This window comes from Puma concolor, chromosome B2 (genome assembly GCF_028749965.1).
Source record: "Puma concolor isolate L17-30 chromosome B2, mPumCon1.1.hap2, whole genome shotgun sequence".
In the NCBI taxonomy this organism is placed as follows: Eukaryota; Metazoa; Chordata; class Mammalia; order Carnivora; family Felidae; genus Puma; species Puma concolor.
The window spans coordinates 14,200,000-14,224,737 of NC_141671.1; the positions used below are offsets into that span (position 1 = coordinate 14,200,000).

The 24,738-nt window shown below is 47.4% G+C and overlaps 1 long non-coding RNA gene and 1 pseudogene across 1 annotated transcript; one reads left to right on the forward strand and one right to left on the reverse strand.

Annotated features, from left to right (window-relative positions):
* The first annotated feature begins 17,169 nt into the window (after positions 1 to 17,169).
* On the forward strand, positions 17,170 to 18,194 carry LOC147580743 (uncharacterized). The gene is made up of 3 exons (XR_015250763.1): positions 17,170 to 17,709; positions 17,824 to 17,941; positions 18,126 to 18,194. It is a non-coding gene; the product is annotated as an uncharacterized LOC147580743 (long non-coding RNA).
* Positions 18,195 to 21,848: 3,654 nt separating this feature from the next.
* LOC147580744 (large ribosomal subunit protein eL34 pseudogene) lies at positions 21,849 to 22,415 on the reverse strand (annotated as a pseudogene).
* Positions 22,416 to 24,738: the final 2,323 nt, after the last annotated feature.

The following is a 24,738-nucleotide window of genomic DNA, read 5'->3' on the forward strand; positions in this document are numbered from 1 at the left end:
CTGTGGGAGATTGGGGGTTTGTATGGCACTAACATGATAATCAGGAGTGAAATTTCGCTCATGTGATATAGACACTCTGCTCAGGTTTGGCTTCTCTCTTTGTAGGATAAATTAAGCTGTTTATTCTTGTGCTGTTTATTAGCTCTGCCTGACCCGATTTCCATCACCCGGAATATGAAAACTTAGCGTCCCAGGTTGTCTGGCTGAGGATTCACCATGTCCTGAAATAAACATTATTTCACACGAGTCTCGTTTTCTTTGATTCACCGCACTTCAGAGCAGAGCATGCCGGGAGATGGAAATGTTAGCCAACTTACTCAGTAGGCCACATTCTGCCTACCAGGGGTCTTTACAGTCAGGTCATGGATTGGATTGTCCAGCTGTCCAGTTTCTTGAGGAAAAATACTTCTAAATCTCACGAGGTTAGAACCGGAAAATGCTTCCAAGTATCTGACACTAGTATCTAAGCTGAGTCACAATTTGCGATCTATTCGTATATCTGGCCCGAATATTGCAGGTGCAGATCTCATTGGTTTGTGGGTATAGAGGAAATTCTGGTGGCTCAATTGCCCTTACTTGCCTTGTAGCCAAGGTTACCCCTTTACCTGCAGGGTACTATGAGGCAGCAACTGGAAATCCCTTGGGCCATTGCCATGGTCTACACTCCTCAGACTCTGGTTATGTTGTAACAATATGGTGCACGTGTGGGAAGGCAGGATGGTGCAGTGGTTAAAGGCATGACCCCGTTTTAGTCCCAGCTCTGTGACTTACCAGCTGTGTGACCCTGGCACTTTATTCTCTCTGTGCTTGTTTCCTCATCTGTCAAATGGGGAGAGTTCTAGCACATTTACCTCTGGGGGTTGTTGTGAGGATTGTATGAGTCAATGGAGGTCTGCCACTTAGAAAGGTGCTTGGCACATGGCACATTTTTGAGACATGTTGACAGTTATCATTCTGCTCTATACACGGTGTTGAATGCTTTCTTCGTGAGTCCTAGGTTCCCCGTGATCCTTTCTGTCCCACCAGTAGAGAAATAACGTTCCTTTTCTTTCTTTCTTTCTTTCTTTCTTTCTTTCTTTCTTTCTTTCTTTCTAGTTAGTTACAGAATGCGAGTGGGGGAGGGGCAGAGAGAGAAGGAGACACAGAATCTGAAGCAGGCTTCAGGCTCTGAGCTGTCAGTGCAAAGACCGACGCGGGGCTTGAACCCATGAACCATGAGATCATGACCCGCGCTGAAGTTGGACGCTTGGCCGACTGAGCCACCCAGGCACCTCTCCCTTTCCTTTTCTCGAGAAGGCCCCCACAGCCCAGTTGATGAAGCCATGTATTAGCTTTCCCCCCCCTCTGGGATGGTTGCTGCCAGCCATGTGGGGCTGGTGAACTCTTGAAATGCGGCTGGTCTGGTTGGAGATGTACTGTAAGCATAAAATGCACTTTGGGATGTAAAGACATAGATGAGAAGAAGTAAGTCACCTGATCAATAATTATGTCGATTACATGTTGAAATGGTAGGTTTTGAATGTATTAGATCAAGGGAAATGAATTACTGAATGAATTTCCCATTTCTTTTAAACTTGTATGTTTAAATACAGCTACTAAGAAAAATGTTTATTGCGGTGAAATCTACATAAGATAAATTTACCATTTTAATCATTTTTAGGGGTCCCACTTAGTGGCATTAAGTCTACTCACGTTTTGTGTCACCGTCACCTCCATCCTCAGAACTTTCTCACTTTTCCAGACTCAACCTCTATACCTGTTGAGCACGAACACCTCCGTCGCCCTCCCCACCAGACCCTGGTAACCACTACCATGCTGCTTTCTGTCTCTATTAATCTGATTATTCTAGGTGCCGCATATAAGGGGAAGCATACAATGCATTCGCCTTTTTGTGACTGAATTACTTGGCATGATGTCTTCAAATCTCATTCATTGTGTACATGTGTCAGAATTTCATTTCTTTTTGAGGCTGAATAATATTCATGTGTGTGTGTGTGTGTGTGTGTGTGTGTGTGTGTGTGTTTCCATGGGCACTGGGCTGTTCTCATCTTTTGGCTATTGTGAGTAATGTGGACAATTTAAATTACATATATGCTGCGTGTTATATTTCTACTGGAAAGTGCTGTGCCCGGGTGTTGATATATTTCTAAAGGGTGGCATTGAGGGGGGGCTTCTAATAAGTGCTTGGGAACACTGCCCTAGTTTAGCCCCTCGGGCCCTTTGATGATCCAGTTTGCTGGGCATGCGTCTTCCTCCTGGCTGTCCCGGGCATCTGGCCGTTCTGTCTGCAGTGTTGCTTCTCTGAAGTTCCTCCGAGTCACTGGATGGAGCACGTGGCAGGTGAGAAGGATTTTATCTTCTCCCCCAGAGTCAGGGACCCTGGCCTTGACTCTCATCTGGCTGGGGACAGGCATGTATTTAGGCTGTGGGGTAAGAAGGACAGACAGAGTCTTCTCTCCATTTCACGGATAAGGAGAAACACTCAGAGGATGGGGACACAAAGCGGAGTCTTCTGACTCCAGAACTCCCAGAATTATTTCATTTTATACCATTTTATTATTTTTAAAATTTTTTTAAATTTATTTATTTATTTTGAGAGAGAGAAAGAGAGAGAGCTCAAGCAGGGGAGGGGCAGAGAAAGAGGGAGAGAGTGAATCCCAAGCAGATTCCCCACTGCCAGCACAGAGCCCCATGTGGGGCTTGAACCCAGGAATTGTGAGATCATGACCTGAGCCGAAATCAAGAGTCTGACTCCCAACCGACTGAGCCACCCAAGCGCCCCCAGTGAGATCTTTTTAGAAGGCAGTTCCCCCAAAAGGAATTTACTGTTTTTGTTTGTTGGTTGGTTTGTTTTTTACGTAAAGCCGTGTTACTTTGGGTTAAGATTCTTTGGTTTCTGTCCTGCTTTGGTCACAACTAAATGTGGTTGGCACTACATGGGGAGCACAACATTGTTTCTAAGTGTTGTGTGATGAGCACTGAAATAATTACTCAGCTTGACAAGTCCGCTTGGGTTTCAGGGACTTCATTCCTTTCAGATAAAGGCGTGTTATGCTCTCCCCCAAAACATTTCTTTTTCTTTTTCTTTTTTTAAGTTTATTTACGTATTTATTTGTGCAGGGCGGGGGAGGGACAGAGAAAGAGGGAAAGAGAATCCCAAACAGGGTGCACACTGTCAGCACAAAATCGGATGCAGGGCTCCAACTCCCAAACCACGAGATCATAACCTGAGCTGAAGTTGGAGGCTTAAACGACTGAGCCACCCAGGCACCCCTCCCCCCAAACATTTCTCACACGGATGAGGAAGTGGAGTCTGACCTAAATACACCTCTCTTTTGCTATGCAGCCATTTCTCACTGGTGTTTTGTTTTGTTTTTTTTAAACATTTATTTATTTTCAAGAGATAGAGACAGAGTGTGAGCAGGGGAGGGTCAGAGAGAGAGGGAGACCCAGAATCTGAAGCAGGCTCCAGGCTCTGAGCTGTCAGCACAGAGCCCGACACAGGGCTTGAACCCACCAACTGTGAGATCATGAGCTGAAGTCGGATGCTCAACGGACTGAGCCACCCAGACGCCCCTCTCATTGGTTTTTTTGAACTCTTCAAGTATTTTTTGTCTATGCAGCATTAGTGTAAAAAAAAAAGGGGGGGGTGCATCCTCAATTTATGTATTTTTATGCATTCTCTCACATTGTATAATGTATTAGTAGAAATAACTTAGTGATTTTTACCAAGTGAAATAGGATAAAGGAAATAAAATAGAACTTTTACTATTTCATTGCTGGCCCCAGTGGATCATTTTACACACATTCTGGGCTGCAGGTACCTTACTTCGGAGACAGCCACGTGTTTTTTAAACTGGAAGGATGCAAAATCCCAAGAGCGTAAGCAATTTGTTCTGCTCTTATTAGTGGGAGGAAAGAATTATTACTACAGCTGAAACTATCAATTTACTTAAACCAAAACCTACAACAAAGGGGTGCCTGGGTGGCTCAGTCGATTAAGCTCTGACTTCGGCTCAGGTCAGGAGCTCGCAGTCTGTGAGTTCGAGCCCCGCATTGGGCTCTGTGCTGACCGCTCAGAGCCTGGAGCCTGCTTCAGATTCTGTGTTCCCTTCTCTCTCTGCCCCTCCCCTGCTCATGCACTGTCCGTCTCTCTCAAAAATAACTAAAACATTAAAAAAACTTAAAAATAAAAAAATAAACACCTACAACAAAGTATCAGAAATATTGTAAATATTGTATAAGAATTACCCAAAGCGCACCCCAACCCATGAGTATTACACTGGCAAAGTGACAAGATGTTGAAAACATACATTGTTTTCATTGTATTTCTCAACGCATACGCTTGTTTGCTATCATTAGTAATCGTCACTGCATGAAAACTTCCAGGCTGGCAACGTTACAAACAATAAGACACAGAAGATCTTCTTTCAGACTCTGATGGCAAACATACAAATCATGGGCCAACATGGTGGGATGGAGGCACAGGAGTTAGTTGCAAGACATTCGCTATATAATCTCCATGAGGAAGAAAAATATTCAAACCTTTGTACATGTATCTATCTGATATTATTTGTGCTTTAGAAAATGACCCATCTAGGAACTTTTCCAGATTTTAGAGTTAAAAAAATTTTTTTAAAAATTTTTAATGTTTATTTAAAATTTTTTTTCTTTTTACATTTATTTATTTTTCAGAGACAGAGACAGAGCACAAGCGGGGGAGGGGCAGAGAGAGAAGGAGACAGAGAATCCAAAGCAGGATCCAGGCTCTGAGCTGTCAGCACAGAGCCCGATGCGGGACTGGAACTCACAAACCAGGAGATCATGACCTGAGCCGAAGTCGGACACTTAACCGACTGAACCACCCAGGTGCCCCAATGTTTATTTATTTTTGAGACAGAGACAGAGAGAGAGCGTGAACACGGGAGGGGCAGAGAGAGAGAGAGGGAGACACAGAATCCGAAGCAGGTTCCAGGCTCTGAGCTGTCAGCACAGAGCCGGACTCAGGGCTCGAGCCCATGAACCGCGAGATCATGACCTGAACTGAAGTTGGACGCTCAACCGACCGAGCCACCCAGGTGCCCCTAAAAAATTTTTTTAAAATGTTCATTTCTGAGAGAGAAAGACAGGGACAGAGCATGAGCGGGGGAGGGGCAGAGAGCGAGGGAGACACAGAATCCGAAGCGGGCTCCAGGCTCTGAGCTGCCAGCACAGAGCCCGACTCGGGGCTGAAACCCACGAACTATATGAGGTCATGACCTGAGCCAAAGCCGGATAATTAACCAACTGAGCCACCCAGGTGTCCTGAGATTTTAGAAGTTTCTACATGCAGCCCTCAAAGGGAGACCTCCCCAGACCTGCACTGGGTCCTGCTTAGATGTTACGTGACTGGATGTGGCCTTTCTCTGCTGCTCTCCCAGTCGTGTTGGGGGATTAGTGTAATTAGAGCCTGTGCTTGTACAGCACTTTGACATTCTCAGATGAAAAGTGCTAGATGAGCGTAAAATTTTATAACTGTAATGGAATCCAAGCAAACAGCGTTGTAATAAATGGGTCTTGTTGCTGATACTGCGTTTAAGAGTCCCCTGTTTATTATCTCATGTTTACTATATGTGATGAACCGAGGTGATTAATAACAATGATAATAATTACTCCTACAGCATTTTATGCTTTCAAAGGGCTTTACAACTTGTTCATTATGTAATCTTTAATCTTCAGAGTTGCTACTATGCTAAGTCAGTGTTGGGGTTTGGTTTGTTTTTGTTTGTTTCTTTAGAAACATTTTTCAGACAGAGGGAGAAATCTGAGGGGCAGAGAGAGGGCTGGAGTGTTCAGGTTCACACAGCAAGGCAACGCAGAGCTGCTAGCTTCCCATCTGAAGACAGGATGAGGTGAGAAGGGAGAAGGGTTCAGGTAATAATGCTTAGCGGATGCCGTTCGGGGCTCGGGGGGCAGCTCGCTCTGCCCTGAACGTGACCAACTGAAGCAGGGGTGTTGGGTCAGGTAAAGCAAAGGGCAACTTGATTGAGGATTTGGAGGTGGAGGTTCCCGCCCCCCCACGGCCCCCTCCGGGAAGGTCTGGAGGCTCTGGTGGCATTTCCGTGGTAGCCTGTGTTCCTTCAGCTGGTACTTAACACCTGGTCAAGGTTGATCAAGGGGAGTAGGGCTTTATACGGCAGCTAATTGGGTGCTATAAGGAACAGACCCCAAACTGTGGTGTCAGCAACTGTGCATTGCATAATCAGCTGTTTCGAATGCCCACCGGGGGATTAGAGGGAGATAAGCGAGTGCTGTAGGTATCTGTAAGACAAGCGGTGTGTCAATTACATCGTGGATGGCCAGATTTATGTGCTTTTTGGCAGTGCTGCTGAGCTATTAATCATGTCTCAGGGAACAGGCCCCATGTAAACCAAAAGCAAATGGCACATCACATCTCGTGGACCGTCCCAGTAAAAAAAAAAGAAAAAAAAAAGTCACGTTTCCCCCTATATCTTCCGTTGATGTCTAAGGTACTAAAAAACGAGAATGGAGACACAGAAGCATCCAGCAGTAATCAAGTACGACCGACCCATTTTTCCCTTCTCTTCTCTCTTTTTAAAAACAGAGACGGAACCGTGTCTTCCGAGCTGGGGAGACTGGATTCCCAGTCAGCATCTGGAAATGGCATATTTCACATAAAAACGCACCCGTTACAACATTTTCTTTTAATGACCAAGGGAGGGTTTCATGGCTTTCCTTTACTTTTATTGCGATGTCGTTTAGATGGGCCATACATGTAGATTTCTTATTACTTGCTAAGCTACATATCTCACGAAGCGCAATACATCTAATGTCATAATTAAATGTCGTCAGGCTAATGTGTATGAGTGTTTGGAGCTTTATCACTAATTGCTGTGTTAGCATGAATTAGACAGTGAAGTAATTAGAAGCCGAAATGCATCTGTGTCATGTGGTGCAGTTTCTGGGGGGGGGCGTGTGTTCGTGCACGTGCAAGAGAACGGATGCCGGTGTGAACCAGATCTCCCCTCTTCCCCCCTTACTCCTGAGCGTCTCAAAGCGCTCGCTAGTCTCCTGTCTGTGCAGAAGTCTCTGAAATGATGTCCAGAATGGAAGCCCTTGTCTATAAGAGGGATTCCACGTTTCTTTCAATAAGCAAGCCTCTGTCATCGGTCGGCCGGGAAAGCCTCACTCTGGAAATCAGAATCCATGCGAGACAGGCCTTAGGGTTTACCAAATGCATGTTTATCTTCGGGACAGATTTTTAGGATCGGGGTGTGTGTGAGTTGTCGTGAGGGGGGCTGGGAGTCGTATAAAGGAGAAAATGGGAAGACATTTCTTTTTAGCTTGAGATCTATGCTGACCTTCCCACCTTTGTCACATCCTCAAGGATCCATCCTGCTGACCATGTGACATCTCAACTTTTCCTCTACCTCCTCCCCTCCGTCTCCCACTCTATCTTGGTTTGGTACTAAACAGGCGTCGGAAGAGAGGCCTAGAAAAATCATGCTCTGGCTTCCTGGTCCCGTCCCCTCCCAGGGGAAGTTCAAGACACAAGGCAAGGCCTTCCTCACGAGGACCCTGGGTCCAGGAGAGTCCTTGACCTTGCCCTGGCCTCCCCCAGCCCAGGGCTTCTCTGCAACGCTTCCCCAGGCAAGGGGTACCTTTTTCTTTTTTGTTAGGGTGTAACAGTCCCTATCGTGCAGCTGATTTTGACCCACCATGGAGCTGAGGAAGGTAACGTGACAGCCTCAGGGAGAAGTCCATCCTCTAATAACTTTTATCTGCCGGGGAGGCCATTACCACCTGCTTGATTTCTCAGGCAATTTTAATTCATTGCTGCCTGGCGATAGGGAATCTGAGAGAGAGAGAGAGAGAGAGAGAGAGAGAGAGAGTCCTTCACTCTGAGTTACCCCATAGGCTCTTCCCACAGCCCCGAGATACACTGCGTGCTTGGCATGTTCTGTTTTATTCATCCAGATATTTTTTTTATATGATGGATTTATGCGTCGGCCCCGCTAATGTCTGAGTGGCTTTCCGCCGTGGTTTTAGCTCTTGTCCTCGAAGGCTCGGCATAACCCACAGAGTTGTCCCCCCCCCACCCATGGTAGGAACAGGGGAGTGAAAAGGATTCTGCTGTCGTCTGACAGCTTTGACGAGCCTTGTCAAATTCCCGTCCCCGGAGGTGCTTCTTGTCCATTAGGAGGCTGAGTGCTTGCGGGGAACCTTCCTGAATTCCAACAGAGACAAGATCAAGGTCTAATGCACCTCCTGAACACAGGGCCTCCCTCTCCTTGACCAACAAATTCTGACAGAATGGCTTGTCAACAAATAGGCCTGGGGTGGGAAGATAAAGAGTTGTCATTCAGAAATAAATGCTGTTATTTCTCTTTACAATTTGTAACCTCTTTTTCAACTCCTTCCCTCCCCCTCTCCCTCATCTTCTCTAGTCCCCCGGTCTTGCTTCCCAGCAAAATGCTCCCACGGCCGCACCGGGAGGAGCCTCACATTGACAACTGGTGCTGGCTCCTGCTGAGGGCGCTTCCTTCCTCCTCACCTTCCTAAACAGCCCCTCCCCGCTTTGAAACAAACTCCAAGGCCGCGTGAAAGTGCGTCAGAGGCAGATGGCAAAACCCGCCAACTGCATCCCTCAAGTGGGCGAGAGATCTTTAACTTGTTCCTTTTGGCTTGGCAGGTGATGTCCGGCGTTCCTTGTGTATTTAGTGGTTTCTAATTTAAATCACTTGCATTTAATACAATTCCACGAACTCTTCTTCACACGGCTGTTCATCTGTCGAGTCTCACACTTTGAGGCTTTTGTATTATCTCTCTGCCCCCCCCCCCCCTGCCAGAGTACGCATGGGCTGTTTTCTTGTCTACATAGCACACAAAATTGCCCGCTTCATGAGGGATGTGTCTATCTAGTTCATAGCTGTATGCCGTCTCTAGCATGGGACTTGGTGTATAAGTGACACTCCACAATAGGAGTTGAGTGACTGCATGAATGTATGTGTCTTTTGCTGTGCGTAGAATACTGTGCCAAGTTGCTGCAGGACTGACTCTGATCTTTAGAAATGTATTATGTAGGGGGCACCCAGGTGGTGCAGTCGGTTAAGTGTCTGACTCTTGATCTTGGCCCTGGTCACGATCTCACGGTTCATGAGTTCAAACCCCGAGTTGGGCTCCGTGCTGATGGTGTGGAGCCTGCCTGGGATTCTGTCTCTCCTTCTCTCCGCCCCTCCCCTGCTTGTGCCTGTGCACACGTGTGTGCTCCCTCTCTCTCTCTCAAAATAAATAAACTTAAATAAAAAAAAATTTCTTAATGTATCACGTGGTAGGGCATATGAGACCCAGGCTTACAAATCCTGATTAATAAATTACGGAGTAAGAGAATTGCTACATGAGAGAAGAAAACAAATGTCTACAGTGGTGGTGGTGGTGGAGAAAGGCAAGAGTAAAGTCAGGAAAGTTCCTTGGAAGATATAGCCTTTAAGTTGGGCCTTGAAAGATGGGTGGGGTCTTGATGGATAAAGATGGGGCCGCATGGAGGCTTGGAGGAGAAGGAGAGCGTGGTGGGCATTTATTATTTTGGGCCATCCACGTGCATTCACCTGACTCTTAGTAATAGCTCTTGGTTTCCTTTAGGATGTTGCAAAAGACCCCTGATGCCCCTCACTGGGTCCAATGGGGCCTTGGAGGTAGCCGGGGATGAGGGCTGGCCAATGAGACTCAGGACTAAATATGAAAGATGAGTGACAGTCACTTTACAAAGAAAGAGACAGCAATGGCAAATAAGTACATGACAATAGGCTTGACGTTGTTAGCCGCCAGGGAAATGCAAATTAAAACCAGCGTGGTGCCACCGCACACCCACTAGAATAGGAACAATTAAAAAAGCAACAATGCCAAATGCTGGAGAGTATGTGGAACAGTTGGAACTTCCATAGTCTCATGCCTTGTTGATGGAGATACGAAATGGTACAACTGGCTTGGAAAACTCTCGGCAGTGTGTGTGTGTGTGTGTGTGTGTGTGTGTGTGTGTGTGTACTTATATATAATTGCTGGAGAGAGATATATATCTCTCCAGTAATTCTTCTCTCCTTTCTTAGGTATTTACTAAAAGAAATAGGCTAGAGCTTGGCTGGCTCAGTCAGTTGAGCCTCCAACTCTTGATTTCAGCTCAGGTCATGATCCCAGGTTTGTAGGATTGAGCCCTGTGTTGGGCTCCATGCTGACGTGGAGACTGATTAACTTTCTCTTTCTCTCTCTCTCTCTCTCTCCCTCTGTCCCTCTCCCCACTGTGTTCTCTCTCTCTCTCTCTCTCTCTCTAAAATAAAAAATAACAAGAAAGAAAAGCATAAATTTACAAGAATGTTCATGGCCGCTCTATTGCTAACAGCAAAAAATGGGAAACGACCAAACGCCCATCAACAGGTGAATGGATAAATGGAATGTGTATGTCCACACACTGGAATACAATTCAGCAAATAACAAGGAATCGAACAACTAGATCAATCCTAAAAGCACTATTTTGCATGAAAGAAGCCACATACAGAAGAATACACACTTGATCCCATTTACATGAAGTTCAAGAGCGGACAAAACTAATTTAAGGAGATTGAAATCAGAATAATGGTTGCCTCTGGGCAAAGAGGGAGATTGATAAGGAAGGGCCATTAGAGGATTTGCTTGGGTTATTGGTGTATATACATTTGTCAAAACTCATTGACTATCCCCTTAAGATCTGTATGTTTTATTGAAGGTAAATAGTACTTCAATTTTTAAAAGCCAGAAAATTTTCTTTTTTGAAAAAAGTTTTTAAACCTTTGTATTCATTTTTAAGAGACAGAGAGAGACAGAGTGTGAGAGAGGGAGGGGCCGAGAGAGGGAGACACAGAATCTGAAGCAGGTCCCAGGCTCTGAGCTGTCAGCACGGGGCCCAACGCGGAGCTCGAACCCACGGACTCCAAGATCATGCCCTGAGCTGAAGTCGGATGCTTAACCGACCGAGCCACCCGAGCACCCCAAGTCAGAAAAAATTTCAAAAAGTTAAACATTGGGTTTAGGGTTTAGGAAGGTTCAAGCCACACACATCCAGAGCTAAAAATAGCTAATGACAGTCCATTTTGTAGTTATTATTTTATTTATTTGTTAAAGGTTTTATTTATTTATTTATTTATTTATTTGAGAGAGAGAGAGAGAGAGAGAGAGGAGAGAGAGAGAGCAGGGGAGGGCCAGAGGGAGAGAGAAAGAGAGACTCCCAAGCAGGAATCCCAAGCAGGCTCCACGTTCAGCACTGAGCCTGACGTGGGGCTCGATCCTGCAACCCTGGGCTCATGATCTGAGCTAAGATATCAAGAGTTGGACACTCCACCGACTAAGCCCCCCAGGCACCTCTATTTTGCAGTTTTTGAATGGGTATTCTATATTAGCCACCCAAATTCACTTCTGAATCTCTAATTCGCTTTGTTGTCTTTACCGGAGCCAGAGGAACCCAGACCTATCTCGCAGTGAATTATGCAGGGGCACGTATGGTTCTAACTCGCATATTCACACAATGCTGTCAATCTCATTTTAATTGGTGGAAGTAAAGAAATATACATGTCAAGACTGTTCGATTAGCATTCAGGATTCCTCCGTTGCCCAAGAGCTGGAGGTTGGGTCATTTAGTATTTAGCTTAGTTTGACTTCTCTCTTGTGGAACTGGGTCACCTCCACTCACAGACCCACGCTGAAGAAAGCTTGTGACCTGGGCCCTGGCCCCTGACCTGGGACTCTTCGCCTGCTTGTCTTCCCCAGTGTTGGTTCCTCCACGTCTTGGGACTCCTAACTCCCTATCATCTACAGGGAAGGTCATGGCCAAAGCCAGAAAGGGAAGGACTGACCCTTTGTTCGAGGCACCCGCTTTAATAGGTTTTCTTGTTTAATTACCACGGAGGCCCCTTGAGGTGGATGCTGAAATCTCTATTTTACCCAGGAAGAAACTGAGGCCCAGAGAGTTAGATAAGCTGCTCGTGGTAGAAAGGGTTGTTCAAATAATAGATGTTTATGGTCTGGAGAGAAAACAGCAAGTCAAATCTTGTGTGTATTCCCCGCTGCTGTGGCCTCTCCCTGGAGAGGCCCCGAGGCTCCGTGCGGTGGGAAGATAAGATGCCACAGCTTCCAGAGTTAGCAAGAGCCATGTCAGACAGCAGCGTGCCTGGTGGGTGGGTGTTGGAGAGTGAAATATTTGTGGGGCAGGCTGAGACTTAGGCCACGTCTACGCTAGCTGCTACCGTGGCACCCTCTGTCACGCTGTGGTTCCCGCAAGATGGCTGGATTTGGGGGCGCCCGGGTGGCACCGTCAGTTAGGTGTCTGACTTCAGCTCAGGTCACGATCTCGCGGTCTGTGAGTTCGAGCCCCGCGTCGGGCTCTGTGCTGACAGCTCAGAGCCTGGAGCCTGCTTCCGATTCTGTGTCTCCCTCTCTCCCTCTGCCCCTCCCCTGCTCACGCTCTGTCTGTCTGTCTGTCTCTCTCTCTCTCTCAAAAATAAGTAAACATTAAAAAGAAAAAAAAAAGATGGCTGGATTTCCACGAAGTTACGTCAACACGAAAACAGCTGCCTCTCTGTGGGGCCAACGAATGCTACCGCGGTGTTTTCCGTCGAGCTGCCCCTTTGCAATGGAGTGAGTTTTTCCAACAGGAACCAGGAGACTGGAGGACTGTGGAGAGGGTCAGTTCCAAGTCAGAGAGGGGAAGGGACATGCTGAGAGTTTAGTGACAATTTCCAGTCTAGATTTCGGACTCTCTCTTCCATATTTTTCCCAGAAGAGGATTAAGTGTCATTGACGTCTTTGGACACCTGGAGTGTTTTGGGGAAGTGTTTCAAGTGATACTTCTAGTAAATGATTTTCCTGCCCGACATTTGCCCCCTCCCACCACTTGAGACAAGAAGAGCTTCCTTAGCTTCTCACGTGGAAGGACACATTGGAAGTGATGACGTTGGTAAGGGCTGCTCTTGGCTGGAGGTGACAGACCCTGGGACTCTGGCCACCCTGGATCTCCGTGGCTTCCCTGAGGTCAGAGGCTTCTCTACCCTCACTTTTGGGGTAGTGCTTTTGGCACGCTGGTTGGAAACGCTGCCTAATGTAGCAGCAGAGGGGTGCCTGGCTGGTGACTCTTAATCTTGGGGTTGTAGGTTCAAGTCCCATTTGGGGTGGAAAGATTACTTCAAGGGGTGCCTGGGTGGCACCTGACTTGATTTCTGCTCCAGCCATGATCTCACGGTTTGTGAGATCGAGCCCCGCGTCAGGCTCTTTGCTGACGGTGCAGTATCTGCTTGGGATTCTCTCTCCCTCTCTCTTTTCCTCTCCCCCATTTGTGCTCTCTTTCTATCTAAATAAATAAATGAATTAAAATAAATTAAAATGCAAATTGCTTTAACGCAAACCTTAAAAAAGGAAAGAAAGAAAGGTTACTTAAAATTTTTTTTTTAAATCTTCCAAAAAAAAAAAAAAAAAGTACCAGCAGAGACATTGCACATACTACCTTAGCCTTAGGGTAAATGGTTTTCTGTACAAAAGCCAAGGATAAACTCCTGAGGTTAAAGGATATATCTTTGTAATCTCCCTCTCTTTCTCCTTCATGCAGTGAATAGAAAAAAAAAAAAAAAGTTTGAACTCACATCCTGGATTTACAATCCTATCTTTATATCGATGGGAATACTATCAAGTGGGGGAGGGGAGTGGGACAGAAAGAGACAGAAGCAGAAAGAAGACAGATGGAGGGAGAAATTGCATTTTACTAGTAATATTCAGAATTGCTCACCCATGGATCATAAACCGTTGAAAAACTTCCTTGGAATTGTCCAGCTTTAAATGATGTGCTGGGTTACTATGAACACAAATCCAGTAGCTAAGTCAATTATGAAAATAGGTGACAACATGAAACAATGGATAAAGAAGGGACACTGGAGTCCGGGAGATCCGGGTATGAATCCCAGCTATGGCACCTGTTAGTTCTGTGACCATGGGAAGTGGTGGAAACTTTCTGTCAAATGGGGATAATAATACCCACCTACGAGGCTATTGTATTAACTGAGCGATAAGTCATGTGAGAGAACTAAGTCCATTATTTAATTGGACGTGCAACCCACATCGTTCTCTTCATGGCAGCTTTATTCTAATATGGTCTCGTGCTGTGCCACCGACCTTACGGCGAATTTCTTTTGGCACTTTGGTAATCGCCATAGTCTGTGAAGAAGTGTCCAGAACAGACCTAAGTCACCATAAATTTTGTGGCTTAACAACTAATGATTCAATAAGGTCTAACTTGACAGTGTGGAGGGTGGAACTGTCGAATTTGTGTGTGTGTGTGTTTTAATGTTTGTTTATTGTTGACAGAAAGAGAGAGACTGAGTGTGAGAGGGGGAGGGGCAGAGAGAGCAGGAAACACAGAATCGGAAGCAGGCTCCAGGCTCTGAGCTGTCAGCACAGAGCCCAACGCGGGGCTTGAACCCATGAACTGTGAGATCGTGACTTGGACCAAAGTCAGACACTTAACCGACTGAGCCACCCAGGAGCCCCTGGGAGTGTCGTATTTGTAAACATAGGCAAAATAGGTTGCTCCCATGAATGTATCTGCTCACTGTGTTCATTCCATAAATGGCAAGGGAGAATTATGGAGTCTCACCAAAGCCTTGTGAAGTAGCTATTGGTAGTCCTATGTTAGAGAAACCGAGGCTGAGAGATAAAGTGCCCCAAGTGACTGCTAAGTATGTGGAAAGGCTAGGATTCCAAGTCAGTCCTTTCTGACACCAAAGTCTCCCCATTTTTCGGGTGTGTGGACACACAATTCGGATGCAACACAATAATGCGGACGCTGCTTACATTTTATTGCAAAACGTGACGTGGCTCAGGAGGCCAGATGATGTCTTGTCTTCATAGCTTGAGAGTTGACCTCTCTGGTCTGAGTTAAAGCGGAGCCCCGGTGTGAGAAGGAAGAAGAAGGTTAGTAACATCACCCGCGCATCACCACTGTTAACATTTTGGTTCACACACATTTTTATTTTTCAAAAATGTATTTTGTTTTGTTTTAGAGGTAGTTGTTTTTTTTTTTTTTTAATTTTGTTGTTGTTGTTTTTGTTTGTTTTTTTTTTACCAGTTATTACCAAGGAGGAAATGGTGCCAGAATCTCACAAGCTTCTTACTGTTTGATCCATGACTGTTTTTCTCGCTCCACTTCCAAATGGTGGTTGAAAATCTTTCTCGGGGCACCTGGGTGGCTCAGTCGGTGAAGCGACCGACTTCGGCTCAGGTCATGATCTCACAGCTCGTGAGTTCAAGCCCCGCGTCGGGCTCTGTGCTGACAGCTCAGAGCCTGGAGCCTGCTTCTGATTCTGTGTGTCCCTCTCTCTCTGCCCCTCCCCTGCTCATGGGCTGTCTCTCTCTGTCTCAAAAATAAATAAAAACATTAAAAAAAAAAAAAAGGAAGAAGAAAATCTTTCTCAACCCTCTGCCCCACCTCTGGCTTGCAGTCCCTGGAGTGGGTCCCTCTTCCCCACGTCGGCAGGAAGTTGCCAACTTGGCTCACATCGCCTGCCCCTTCCTGGGTATCTCTGAGGACATGTAGGCTGGAATTCTTGCCCGTCCCAAGGAAGGACATTTCCTCGGGATTTTCTCTTTTGTAAGCCATGGAAGCGTACAATATATTTGAGAAAAATTCGATTCCAAATTAATTAAAAATGTAAAAAGATTTGGCTTTAAACAGGTAAGTTTTAGATAGGAGAAGTTTACTTATGTGGAACATCTCATTCCAGAGAAGAGGGAATTCACTCGTGAAAATGAAAAACAACCTGAGCTTTGCGTTCCCTGGACAGGTTGGGAACCTTCAAGTCCTGAGTTTGGAAGCCTGGATAGGCCGGGACGCGCTAGGCGTGTCCCTTCACCATTCTGTTCCTCCGTCTTCCGAAGGGGGAAACAGTTTGGATCTCACGGAGGTGTTGCAAGGGTTAAATGAGAGGGCGATCGTGGGTCCCATCCTACAGCTTCAGGCCCCAGCAACCGCTCACAAGACCGTCCCTTATATAATCAGAGCAAGTAATTCAGAGGCCCAGACTGGCCGTTCTCTCTTGGTAGGGAATACCTGGGCCTAAGAGCCTGCGATGGCGATCCTTCATTATTTAGCTCTCCCTGGGGCACTGTCCAGCTGCCTCGAGTCTTTAATTTGCGCTGCAGAAAGGACACAGAAGAGTTAAACAGGAATACGTTTTTTTACGCTGTTTTGGAGTTTTTCCTCTTTGTTCAACATCAAAGTGGTCCCCGGTCCATTTTGCCAGTTTATACATATTGTTGCACTCAGAGAAAGGCTGGGGGAGCTCAGCTGGCTGCCTGATCAGCTGTGACTCCCTCACAGGCCGGCTTAGGAGGCCAAATGGATTCCACCCCTGTAATGTTTTAATGATAAGGGGGGCGGTGGGAGGACGCTCCCTCCCTTTCCGAAGGAGACTTTGTGGAGGCCCCGCTAATAAATCATTTGTTCCCTCTAAATGCCCTCTCTCATCCACATAGGCACACTTGAGGCTCCCACTTGAGCCCACACACATAGGCTCCCACTTGAAATTTCTCATCAAGGGCAAACAGCTCCCAGCCCCGATGGCTGAGCTGCTTTTCAGCCCCCTCTGGTGCTCGTGACTACCCCGGGGTGGGGAACTCGTGGGCTGCAGAGCCTGAGGGCCCCCCCCCCACCCTGGGAAACACAGTCAGGGGCCCGCTTTGTCTCCAGCCCACACCCCTCCTCATCTGTCTTGCCATGCCCCTGCACTCTCAACTGCACGAGAGAAGAAAACCAGCCACACGGAGGATTTGGAGGCTCCTGGCCCACTAGTCCTTGGACTTGCCTTCGCTTCTCCCCAAAGCCTGCGCTCTTCCAGGGAAAGCTGCCTAACGTGGCGCTCAGCAGCTACGCGGGCTCCAGAAGAAAGTCACTTGGCTGGAAAGCTGGGAATTGCATCCCCCCCCCCCCCCCCCCCCCCCCCCCCCCCGGCCTCGAATTCTCCTCTTCCTTCCAACTGGCCCCCCGGGGAGAGCTGGGGGTTGCCGCGTGGCCACTTCTGGGCTGGGCCCCCCTGGGCCTGCGCCCCTGTCCCTCCCGTCCAGCCCGGGGGCGAAGCCCACTCGTCTGCCCGAGCCATTTGGAGCACGTCAGCTCCTCCGCCCCGTACAGGTGTGCAGCTGGGATAACCGATGATTAATGCATGTGTCTGGCCGGGCCTTCAGGGTAATTTGATTTGCTTGATATCCAGAGTGATCACCCCTCTTTCCTTCCTCCCCACCTTCTTTTTTTTTTTTTTCCCTGAGTTTGTGGCAGTGTTTACCTTAGTTGGTGTTTTCAGTTGATGAATGACACTTGTTTCTGGCCTCCGTTTCCGCCCAAGCTGTAATTAGATTTTGCACGAGGCTCCTGTGATTACGGACCTGGGCCTTCCTCCCCCATCGGACCTCTCAAAAGTTACTCGGCTTTCCGAACTTTCCCCGGTTTTCCTTCCTGTCGTCCTCACCAGCAAACCCCGGTGCCGATGGGCCGGCAGGAGGCCCCCGTCACCTCCGGGGGTTTAGGGTTTGTGCTGGCAAAAGCCACATCCTGCTCCTGATGGAATCCATTAGGCTGGAGGGACGAATGGCTTCCCAGAGAGATGCGCTGATTTGCCGGAGGGGAGCCGTGCTCTGCCCCAGGTAAGGCGACGTCTGCAGAGTCACCCTTCCAAGTGGATGCTGCCTGGCTCTCCGGGAGGGGTTCTGTCTCTGCAGAGGGTGAGGCGAAGCTGTGTTTTCTTTTTTCTTTTTAAGAGCTCTGCGGAGGAGGAAGCAGCCTGGGTGCCTTGGAACTGAAAGAATGCCCACGCAGCCGAGACAGCACCGCCAGTGAATTCACGGTCCGGGAAATAGATGAACTGCACCGACCCAGGTTACTATCTGTCTGCAGAGTTGAGAAAAAATTAGAGCTAGTGTGTCTGGTTCAGTTTACGCTGGGTCCACATCTAGGGCCAAGCAGTAAACGGAACATGTTTCTGGGGTTGCAAAAATTGGCTGAGGTTCTGCAAAACTATTATCCAACTGCTTTTGTTTTGGTTTGCCTAATTCCCTCTTAGAAAACTCGCAAGGAAGAGATTCAGAAGTGGAAGAGGGAGAAACATTGGTCCTTAAGAAACTGCTAAGAGAAATTTGAGGCCCCGGCGGCATCGTCTAGAAACACCTTTACGGTCTCAGCGTGGACTTACTAAAAACCGCGCTGGGTTGGTGAGGACACAGCTGACCGGGGGGGGGGGTGGCCCTTGCCTGCCCCGGCAGAGCTTGAAACCCTGTTGGGGACAATAGTGACAACCTAGGGCCATGGAGAAGAGAAGGGAGCTGGTGTCAGGATGTGGATTGTACTCCCTCCTCTGTCGCTAATGAGTGCTGGGACCTTGGGCAAGTAATCGCTCAGGGTCGGGGTCCTCACTACAAATTAAGGGAGTTGAAACAATCTCCTAAAGTTCCTTAGAGCCTTAATCTTCAGAATCTAATTACCACCCCCAGTAGATCTGTTGTATCACCAAGCAATAAAGGGAACGATGTAGACAAAGGATGCCGTTCAGAAAGCACCGTGTCACTATGGACGGCTCGAGGGGGGACCGCGGAGGAGCGGGGGCTCGCGCTGGACGGTGGGGTGGGCAGGACACCCAGCAGGGAGGGAGCCCAAGGGGTGTTTGGAGGATGGGGAAGAGGCCAGGTGGGGGGAGGTGGGTATTGAGAGAGAGCTTGGAAGGTTGGACCCAGATGGGGAGGGTGTTGAACTCTGGCCTGAGTTCTAGAACTTGAGTTTGTGTGCTGACAGCTCAGAGCCTGGAGCCTGATTCAGAGTCTGTCTCTCTCTCTCTGCCCCTCCCCCACTCATGCTCCGTCTCTCTCCATTTCTCAAAAATGAATAAAAACGTTAGAAAAACAAATTAAGAAAATGTTGTTGTTGTTGTGGTTGTGGTAGAACATACATCCCATAAAATTTACCACTTTAGCCACATTTAGGATATGGTATTTAATACATTCACTATTGTGCAGCCATCACCTCTGTCCCTTTCCAAAACTTTTTCACCTTCCCAAACAGATGCTCCGTACCCATAAACAGTGGCCCCTGGTTCCTCCCTCCCCCCTGCCCCTGATAACCACTGTTCTGTTTTGTGTCTCTAGGAGTTTGCATATTTTAGGAATCTCACATAAGTGGAATCATATAATATTTGGCCTTTTGTGTCTGGCTTATTTCATTTAGCATCCTGTCCTGGAAGTTCATTCCTTTTTAAGGCTGAATAATAATCCTTTGTGTGTTTAGACCACGTTTTGTGTATCCGTTCATCTGTTGACGCTCACTTGGGTTGGCCCCACCTTTGGGCTCTTGTGAATGAGGCTGCATTTAGCATTTGAAATTTGGCCAGGAAAAGTCTTACTCCTTATAAGGTATGCTAGGCTTTTATTTTATTTTATTTTATTTTATTTTATTTTATTTTATACTATAATAGCTTTATTTTTTTAAGTTTATTTACTTATTTTTGAGAGAGAGAGAGAGAACACACAGGGAGGGACAGCAAGAGAGGAGAGAGGGAGAATCCCAAGCAGGCTCTGCACCGAGAGCATGGAACCTGACTAGGGGCTCGAACCCACGGACGTAAGATTATGACCCGAGCTGAAACCAAGACTTGGACACTTAACCAACTGAGTCACCCAGGAGCCCTGGTATGCTATGCATTTAAAAACATTTTTCTGTGGAGAACTTAGAGCAGCTGAGATATTCCTAGATGACCCAGGTTAGTTGAAGGGCTTGGAGAATGGCACCAGAGGGCTCTAGGGGGTGCGGAACTAGAATGTTTTTGTTTTTTTTTTGACAACTACTCAAAACTCTATGATCATTGGAGAAGGTCTTGGCAGAGGAAGGAAGCCTTCCTGGAAGCCTCTTCTGGAAGGAGGCAGAGAATCAGTTTTCGGCCCTCAGGACCTACCCCTGTGTTTCTTCTCTGTTTTCTCTCCTACCCCTTAACCAGATCTGCTCACAAAAAAAGGATTATTTACTGGAACAAGCACCAATTTGTTGTTTCTCCCAAGAAATATTTGCATTTTCAACCTCATCTCTTCTTAGGGAATAAGACTAGATTTTTTTTAAATTGTCAAATGGGGGCGCCTGGGTGGCTCAGTCGGTTAAGCGGCCGACTTCGGCTCAGGTCGTGATCTCGCGGTCTGTGAGTTTGAGCCCCGCGTCGGGCTCTGTGCTGACAGCACAGAGCCTGGAGCCTGTTTTGGATTCTGTGTCTCCCTCTCTCTCTGACCTTCCCCTGTTCATGCTCTGTCTCTCTCTGTCTCAAAAATAAATAAACGTTTAAAAAAAAAAAATTGTCAAATGGATCCCAGCATTGGACGCTCAGTTGGAAGAGGTGTGGGGAATCTTCCCTGACCTCCTACCCGGCTGTAAATCTTACTTAGGTGCCCTTCCATTCATACACCATTGGGGCTTGAGGAAGAAGGTATTGGTTCTTTTGGGAGGACTCTGTCCTCACAGGAGGAATGGGAGAAGGCATTCGAAATCCAAAGGACGGGAGAAGCATCCCCTTGCTTTTGCTGTTTCTAATCGCCAACGCTGCTGGAGAGAATCCAGGCATCGTCCCAGGGGTCTGCGCAGAACTTTGTCGTTTCTAAACTTTTCTGAGATGGGGGCAGTTGAAGGCATGACTCCCTTTCTTTGGGAACTCCCTGGAGATTATAGTATTAGGGAGATTACCCTTAACTGGTTTCACAAGGCGGGACTGACCTGCCTGGATAAGGGACGCCCAGCTGTTTGTATGCATGACGGCAGGTGGTACAACTTGTGTGAGCACTCTGAACGCAGTGTAGACTTCGGGTGATGAGAGTCGCCTCAGAGGCCCCGCTCTGTCTCCACACGTCCAACCCGTGAGGAGTTGTGCCTATCCCACGTAATCCCACAAAGAAGAGGTGACAAGCGTTGGGTTTTTGTGCCTTAGCAGGTGGAGTAGAAGGAGAAGGGCTGGCAGAGGGGCGCCTGGGTGGCTCAGTCAGTTGAGTGTCTGACTCTTGATTTCGGCTCAGGTCATGATCCCAGGGTTGGTTGTGGGATCGAGCCCCACGTTGGGCTCCATGCTGAATATGGAGCCTGCTCAAGATTCCCTCTCTCTGCCTCTTTAAAAATAAAATAAAGGGGCGCCTGGGTGGCTCAGTCGGTTAAGCGGCCGACTTCGGCTCAGGTCGTGATCTCGCCGTCCGTGAGTTCGGGCCCCGCGTCGGGCTCTGTGCTGATGGCTCAGAGCCTGGAGCCTGTTTCCGATTCTGTGTCTCCCTCTCTCTGCCCCTCCCCCGTTCATGCTCTGTCTCTCTCTGTCTCAAAAATAAATAAACGTTAAAAAAAATTAAAAAAAAAAAATAAAATAAATAAAAATAAAATAAAGTCAAATAAAGTCAAATCAAATGAAATAAGGAAGGGCTGGTAGAACGAGCAGCCAGCGTGGCACAATGTGTCCAAGGAATTTACAGGAAGTCTTTTTTCCTTTCTTTTCTTCTTCTTTATTTTTTAGCTACTCAAAAATCTTCATTTTTTTTTTTTTTTTAATTTTTTTTTTTCAACGTTTATTTATTTTTGGGACAGAGAGAGACAGAGCATGAACGGGGGAGGGGCAGAGAGAGAGGGAGACACAGAATCGGAAACAGGCTCCAGGCTCTGAGCCATCAGCCCAGAGCCCGACGCGGGGCTCGAACTCACAGACCGCGAGATCGTGACCTGGCTGAAGTCGGACGCTTAACCGACTGCGCCACCCAGGCGCCCCAAAATCTTCATTTTTTTATGTAGCTTTCTGACTCGGTGCTCGTGCCTTCAACACTTTCACAATGATTTTCTGCTCCCCAATAAGGAAAGCGCGCTTGATCCTGTCACGAACACGTGGCACGCACGAAGCCACCGCAGGCCCTCCTGACCTGTTGTAGACAACCTCATGAGAACTTTAGGCTTCACGGCACGAACTCCCTGAAGCTGGCCTGCACACATGCCACGTGCAGATTTGGGGGCTTTCCCAACCTCCTTGGTATAAGGGTAGAGGATTCGGTCAGTTAAGCGTCTGACTTCCGCTCAGGTCACGATCTCCCTTTTCTTGAGTTCGAGCCCCGAGTCAGGCTCTGTGCTGACAGCTCGGAGCCTGGGACCTGCTTCGGATTCTGCCTCTGTGTTTCTGCCTTCCCCTGCTCAAGCTCTGTCTCTCACTCTCGCTCTCTCAAAGATAAAGAAACATTTTAAAAAATAAAAAAAATAAATAAAAATAATGAATAAAAATAAACAATTCTATTACCAGGGGTTCAAGAGAGCCTAGTTTTGTTAGAGGCTGTCTACGACGGTATGTCAAATGCTGGACCATTCTGAATACCGACGGACAGACGCTGTCCCGGTAGAGCAAAAAGGTACAAAGGGTCCTATTTCTTTGGATACCTAATAAGGAGGACAAAGGTTGTGGTATGGCTCTCAAGTATTCAGTCAGCCAGTTAGTCAAAAAACGTTTATTGAGTACTTGTTATGTACTGGGCGTAGGGGCTAAAGAGATAAAAGGAGGGTGTGTTTTCTGTGTGCACCAGTCAAGTTGAGGGCAAAGGCAAGTACATAACCAATTATAAGGCAGAGAGTGGAAGATTGTATTTCCCCCAGATGGCCACGGTGATTACTCTAAAATATCATATATTACTAAAAAATTTGAGGTAGAGTAAGGGGACCAGATCAGGAGACATTTATGACTGAAAAGATGTGTCATTACACTCACAGATTCCAAGGGGGAATGCCATGCCCCATGGCATGCCATGCCACGAGGGATGACCCGAAGAAGTGCCAGGATCAGTCAGGAGGCAGAAAGGGGGGAAAAAGTGAAAAAGAACCTCCACTGAGGTTTCACAGGGAAAGCATCAGCGAGGCAGGGTAAGCGAGCTTAGGTTTGGCTACTTTGAGTAATTTCAGTGAGGCTCTGAGGCACAGGGACTGTCCCTAGTTGTCTGGGAAGTGACCCTGGGGTGAAGAGGGCATGGGGCGTAGTAGCTCGGAACATGACAGACCAGTAAAAACGCTGATGGTGTGTGGGCTCTGGATTGGTTGGTTTGAATTTGAATGGTGTGCTTTGTGGGTCAGCAGTTCACCATCTCCAGGAATCGGTTAACCCTGGGAGGGGCAATCTCTCTGGGGTTGACAAGGCCCCAGACGTCAAAGCATTGGATTACAGAAAATACAAGACGTGGTTCATAGAGTGATATTTTGGGTCCCGCATGTTTCCCAGAAGCCTGCCTCTCCTCCATCAAGAAGGGGAATCTATGTCCTTGTGCCTTGAACTTGGAGGACCCTTGTGCCTTGAATAGATTGTGGAAGAAGTTAACACCGTGGCTTCCAAGGCTCGGTCAAAAACAATATGGCCTCCATTTGGCTCTTTTTCTGTTGGGATACTTGCTCTGGGAACGTAGACGACACCACGTTGTGAGGAAACCCCAGGCACAGACAGAGGCTGCATTTCTGATTCTGACTGAGAACCCCAGCTGAGGCCCCAGTGAGACTGTGCCAGACATTGGGCATGTGAGCGAACATTTAGATCCCAGCCCCCAGCCTTTGCGCCACACTGGCTGATGCCAACTGGAGCAGAGGTGAGCAGTCGTCTAGGAGCCTGCCGGAGTGCAGATTCATAAGCAAAATAAATAGTATCATTATTTTCAGACACTAGTCTTGGGTTAGTTTGTTGCAGAGTGCTAGATCAGTATGCACCCCGGGTCACCAGGTCGGGGAGCACAGGATGTTTTGGATACACATGGGGAGGGTGGGCCAGGGATAGGGGAGGAGACAGGTCAGAAAAGGCATCCCAGAGATAATAGCGGCCACCTTTGAGAGCTTACTATATGCCCAGACACTATTTTAAGGATTTTATGTGCGTTCAAGCTGTTTTTATTCCCAACACTTCTGACACCGAATGTGGGACTTTGCCTCATACCAACCAATTCTTTAACTCTCTGGACAGCAGAGAGTTCCGATCTGTTCCGATCTGACACTGCCTGGAGTTAGTGCAGACATCGCAGGTGAAGGGGTCAGCCCCACAAGACTGCTCCCACCACCTCACCCCTTCAGACACTCATTACAAGTCCCGGGTTGCGACCTGTGCCTCTGACCAGCCAGCTATACGTGATCCCCTTCTTGTGTTTGATAATTTGTTAGAAGGGCTCACACCCCTCAGGAAAACACTTCACTTCTTAATATTACCAGTTTATTATAAAGACTACAACCCAGGAACAGCCAAGTGGAGGAGATGTACAGGGCAAGGGGTGGGGGTGGTAGAGGTTCATGGAGTTCCATGGCCACTCTGGGCATGCCACCCTCCCAGCACTTTAAAAAATTTTTTTAAATTTATTTATCTTCAAATAAATAATCTTTAAAGTTTATTTATCTTGACAGAGGGGGAGAGAGATAGAGTGGGAACACGGGTAGGGGAGGGGCAGAGGGAGAGAGAAAGAGGGAGAGAGAGAGGAAAACAGAGAATCCCAAGCAGGCTCCACTTGGCCAGCACAGAGCCAGATGTGGAAGAATCACTTAATTAGCAGAAACTCAGGTATGGAAAGGGGCTGGCTGTGAATAACTAAAGCTGCTCCCATCTCTCGAAGTTCCAAGGATTTTATATTTTCTTTTTTAATTTATTTGTAAAAAGTTGAAGTCCGGTGTGT